Consider the following 5,229-nt stretch of genomic DNA (forward strand, 5'->3'; position numbering starts at 1 on the left):
GGGAAAGACTGCTTTGTCACTAAACATGTTCCTTTGACCTCTCTGAGTGTGCATGTGGTTAAGTAATTTCACATATAATATGATTCCCTCTGTATGCCACGTATTACATGTAAAATGTAAGCTGTCCAAAGGACAGAAGGAATCTTCTGCAGCACAGCCGTAAGCCAGGGAGGAAGCCTTGCTACTGGGCCTTTGATGAGATTGGCACGGACTTCAAGCATAACTAAATAAAAACTTTGCACCACTTTCTTATGGGGTGTGGTAACATAGTGAAGTCAGTTTCCTCCCATCAAACCTGAAATTCTCAAAGAACACTCTCAGGCATAACATATCTAATTATTAAATTTCGAACTGCTGATCACCAATACTTGAATACCAGTAGTGACTGAGACTCCTAGTTTGGTTAGTCTGACTCAGGATTGGGGCCTAATTAACTCTTGAAATTTTTGAAAATTTTAATTCTCAACCTATAGAGGCTCCAAGTGCAATTAATGATAACTTCTTTATACCTTTCTCAGAATTTAATAAAGAGTCCACTTGTTTTTTGTCTTGAGAACTTGCCCCTTGGTGCCCCTGTAAGGGCCTCAGAAATCTTTAAGAATTGCATGGATGAATGTGACCATAACTGACTGGTTTCAGGAATGGTTTAGATTAAGAGACAAGACTCCAGATGAGGCAAATATAATTTTTCTCTACAGGTACCAATACACCTTGACTTGTCAGCTTCCGTCACCCATTGAGATTCTCAGAATTTGCAATTAATTGAATAGAATTCATCAAAGAAGTTCAAGGGTAGCGTAAGCTAACTGGCTTTCACACTGTCAGCCTGTCTGGTGCGTGAACCATCCCACACCTTGCTTTGCTCCTACTAACATCCAGACTTCCCTGGAACAGATTGCCCACCGCTAGACCTTAGGAAAGACTCATTCTCTTGCTCTTTAACTCAACATCCAAATACTGGCAATGGGGCAGAAATCCAGTGAATGCTGTCAAGTGGGAGCAGAGAATGAGCGGAATTGCTGACTCCTGTTTGTAGACTGAAGAGGAGGAGTGATGAGAAACGCCCCTCGGTCTAGCTTTCTTTTCTGCCCTGCACAGGGTGGCAATGCAAGAGAGGAATCAAGGTTGAAAGGCGGCAAGACCATCCATCAAAGTGGCAGGACGAATTCTCCAGTCTGAGGAGACCTATCACCTTTGCACCTCACTGCCTTTAAACACAGAAGGGAGGGCCAGCAGAATCTCAGCACTGACGCTTGGCCCTCACGAAAGGACAAAAGGATGAGAACAAGGTCATTGGGCAACTCCAAGGCCCATGCCCCAGCCAGCTTTCCTGACCGTAACCTCCAGCCTCAGGAAAGGGACCTTTCCAAAACACAGATTCCAAAGAAAACAAGACAGACCAAGGAGCGTCCTCTCCAGTGGACCCTGCCTGCTTCGCGCTGTCCGTGCTCGGCACTCTGTGTGGTGTCTTTCAGATCGATATCTCTTCCCAAGGAGCAAGTGCAGGGCCCCCATGAGCCCTGCACCGACGTGTTCTAAGTCCTAGGTCAGACTGTCAAGATCATTTACCTATAGGTTGATATTTAGCTTGAAGAAAAAAAATTAAAAAATTTAAAAAAAGGAAGAACTCAAAGGAAACCAGTTGCAAATACCTTAGATCAACAGTGCATCCCTTTCCCAGGAACGATGGTGTTGTACTGAGACACCTTCTTTGCATGGTATGGAAGCATGATTTTTGCTTGTGGGAACACTTAGTCTTTGATCAAACCTCTCACATTGCTCAGTGGTTCCCTTTCCGCGCAGTAGTACTTCCCGAGAATGTTTGACTTTAGAAAGCGAAATTCTAGTTTCAGAAGACACTGAGCTAGCATATGCGTTGGCTTCCGCCACAAGCCGACATCGGGGTGGGGGTGGGATCATTATTTTCGAGCAGAGCAAATTGATTTCATGCAGGTTGTTAACACATCTGCCGCCTCATTTTTCCCATGAACAACATTGCTCTTTTCCCTTTCTAGAAAGTAGCTTCTGCCATCAAGGTCAATGATTCTATATGCTTTCGAGAGCTCATTTCTGATGTCCTTTTGTGAGCGCTCTTTTATAGCCAGCAGAACACAGCCTTCCACCGCCAAGCTAGCCACGACAGTGTGATCCTTAGCGTGTGCTCTTAAAGCATGTTCTGTTTTTCTGCCTACATGTGGACGTTAACAAAAGGGGAGTGTGTGCAGATATTCCTTCAGCTGCTTCAGCTATTCAATCCAGTCATCACGAGGCATAAATGACTTCAATACTTCATACATTTTGGTTTTCGGGTGTTCTTTCACATCCTTTACACATGCATTTGTTATTGTGGGAGATAAGCCTGCGATGAACGTGTACATAGAACATGAATAATTCGTAGAAGGGTGGAAACTAAGTGGCCGCATGATGGAAATTTAGAAGAAAAAAAGAAGCAGACGCTTGAAATTGCTAAGCATGTTTGGGGGAAAAAAAATAGAATCTTTAACTCAGTGCCTCTGTTTGCAATGTGGAAACCTTCAACTTTATTCACCAAAATTGTATTATACATGTATATATATAAATATAGTATAGTGAATCAGACACCACTAGTTTTCAGTCTCCTGTAGCCAAATTGAAATAAATAACCCATGATTAACACTTATGTTCACCCCATCTTCATCTCTGATGTTGGTGGAGGTCATTGAAAGGATGGTAAATTTCATTACTTGGGGTAGAGTTCAACTATGGACCGTCCCGCGCTTTTCGTTGGCTGGAGCACGGCTTTCTTGCTTTGGCTATGCTCTCCTGGGGTAAGAAGGTTTCGGGGTTTATTGCATAAGATTTGTCAGAAATCACCTCTGAAGGTCATTGGCGTTCCCACTGCACGGTTGTAATAAGATAAATTAAGGGCAAAGGGTAAGGACAGAGTGGGACGTGTTTAGTTAACCATCCTTACACGGAAACCATCTGGGTTCGCAGGTGAACTAATCTGTATACCCTCTCTTACGGTTTTTGCATCTGTGTGTGGGGGAAAGGGTTTTAATTCATTTGCAGATATTTATTGGCCATGTTTTTGGTTGTGAAAAATCTCTTAAGTAGCACAGTTGTGGGGGTATAAAACAGATGGAAAACACACACATACACACACAATACCCCCAAAAGTAATTCTGCCATTTTCTTTCTGGACATTGTAGTCAACAGTGAACTAAGATTAGATTCTGACACATCTTGATCAATCATTTTTCTGTGAAGGTTTCAGGGCTAATGTGATTATGTATATTCTTCAGTTCCACTTTCTTTAGCTTTTCTTCATGGATCAGAGACAACAAGGTTAGTCCCCAATAGGTCACTGACTGGCTTAGGTGAGTAAGAATTTGACTTTGAAGAAGGGCCGGAATATAACTGATTCTACATATAATGTGTAATCTGATCATAGAAGTTGTCTCGAAGTTTTAGTACCTTTCTGATGATCTGACTCAGTAGATTAGGTGACAGTCTGTCATCTAGGCAGTCATTCTTGAAATAAAAAAAAAAGAGTCAGTTCAATGACTGCAATTTGATCATAAAGTGAAACCCTTCGTTCTTGCTGAAACCGAAATGTTACGCAGTAGCACAAGGTTGGCAGGCTGAGGCGAAACCTACCCCATTCTTCTCCTCTGTTCTGCCTTTAAAACAATCTGTTAGCGTTTGAACTATAAGTATTTAAGCTTTTTAGGAGTTAGTGCAATAAGAGAATGTGAATATGTCGGGAACTTCTCAGATGCCATTATTAATTGTAATTTTGTTGTTAAATTAACAAATGCTTTAGGATTAAGCCTCTTGATGTTTTTGCTTTAAATCGAAAGCATGTCTGTTCAATTCCAAGTCTCTCTGAGTTTCTGTGTATCACCAAGAAGAGGTTCTTTCATTCAATGTTGTCCCTATGCCACTGACACGTCGCTTCAAGTGTAACTCTTAGTGTTTCCATTTTGAGCTGGGATCGCGATTGGTTACGTTAGTCAATACACCACTGCCACTGCGGAAGGACCAAGTTTTGGAACGCACAGTGTTACCGACACAAGCAGAGGAGACAAGGGGATCCTCACATACGCCATCCTCTGTGTCATTTCATGGCTGTTCTGTGTTCCCCCCAGTTATTTATTATTGTTAATAACTTCCTTTTTCTTACATTCTGTTGTAAATAAAGTACAAAGCAATCTTCTTTTCAAGTGTCGCTTTCCTTTCTCTGTCTCTTCTGTTCTCGAGGTAATGTTGGCGGTTAACGTGTGGGTTGATGGATAGGAAACCTCACAGGAAGAAGGAACGTGCCAATGGCTGCTACGTAGACCAGGTCCAGGCAACCTGTGTGCAAGGAAGACTGGCCCGCTAATAACACGGTGTCTTCAGGGCCAAGGGCCCTTGTTAGGAAAAGTCAGGATGTTCATTCTACAGTAAATATAGCCAAAAAATACCCAACATGAATCTGTGTGTGTGTGTGTGTGTGTGTGTGTGTGTGTGCGCACGCGCGCATTCGCCAATGGCCACAGTCACACCGCAATCTTTTCCTTCCATTTCTCCACCCCATCAGGATTTGGGGCTGTATGCATGCGTGGTTGTCATGTTTTTGTTCTTGTTTTTAAAGAATTGTTTATTTAATTCCATTCATTTTTTTTTTAATTTGATTAGAGAGAGAGATAAAGGGAAAGCGAGAAAGCAAGCCTCCAGGTCCAGGACTCAAACCGCGGTTGGCCATGTAGGAATCCAGCGCCATTATCCACTACGCCACCCGCTGGCCCCTGTTTTGTTTTTGGTTTTGGTTTTGTTTTGGTGAACTGACCTTTATTTTATTATCTACCTTACTTACAAAATCATGCATGAATGCCTTGAAAGAAGTTTTCTTCTAATAAACCCATTTTTACTCAGCACAATTCCAAGGGGAAACATTAGGTCTTTCTGGTGTAGGAAAGGCCTTCCATAAGTCCCTAAGTGGTTTTCACAAAATATAAAATGGACCCTAGTCTTGCAGAAGTTTTGGCTTAATTTTACCAAGCACCAAGATGTGCCACAATAGTTAAGGGAAGGCAGAGGCAAGCTAACAAAAAGTTACTAATACGATACATTGCAGTAAATAACTGACCAGATGACAAAAATAATCGTGGCGGATGCCTTAGTTCATCCTTCTAATAAGTCTGTTGATCTGGTCTCCCCTGTTGCCAGCACCTCCACCTTCCACAAAGTGGGTGGTCTTTTCCT

At 42.3% G+C, this 5,229-nt stretch overlaps 1 protein-coding gene across 2 annotated transcripts in view; it reads left to right on the forward strand.

The window, feature by feature from the left end:
- PITPNC1 (phosphatidylinositol transfer protein cytoplasmic 1) overlaps positions 1-4,205 on the forward strand; it is a 358,712-nt gene extending 354,507 nt beyond the window's left edge. For both annotated transcript variants that reach the window (XR_003549130.1, XR_003549131.1), the window contains exon 10: positions 1-4,205. The gene's annotated coding sequence lies outside the window, so the exon portion shown is untranslated.
- The last annotated feature ends 1,024 nt before the right edge of the window (positions 4,206-5,229 follow it).

This window comes from Tupaia chinensis, unplaced genomic scaffold (genome assembly GCF_000334495.1).
Source record: "Tupaia chinensis unplaced genomic scaffold, TupChi_1.0 Scaffold000187_1, whole genome shotgun sequence".
In the NCBI taxonomy this organism is placed as follows: Eukaryota; Metazoa; Chordata; class Mammalia; order Scandentia; family Tupaiidae; genus Tupaia; species Tupaia belangeri.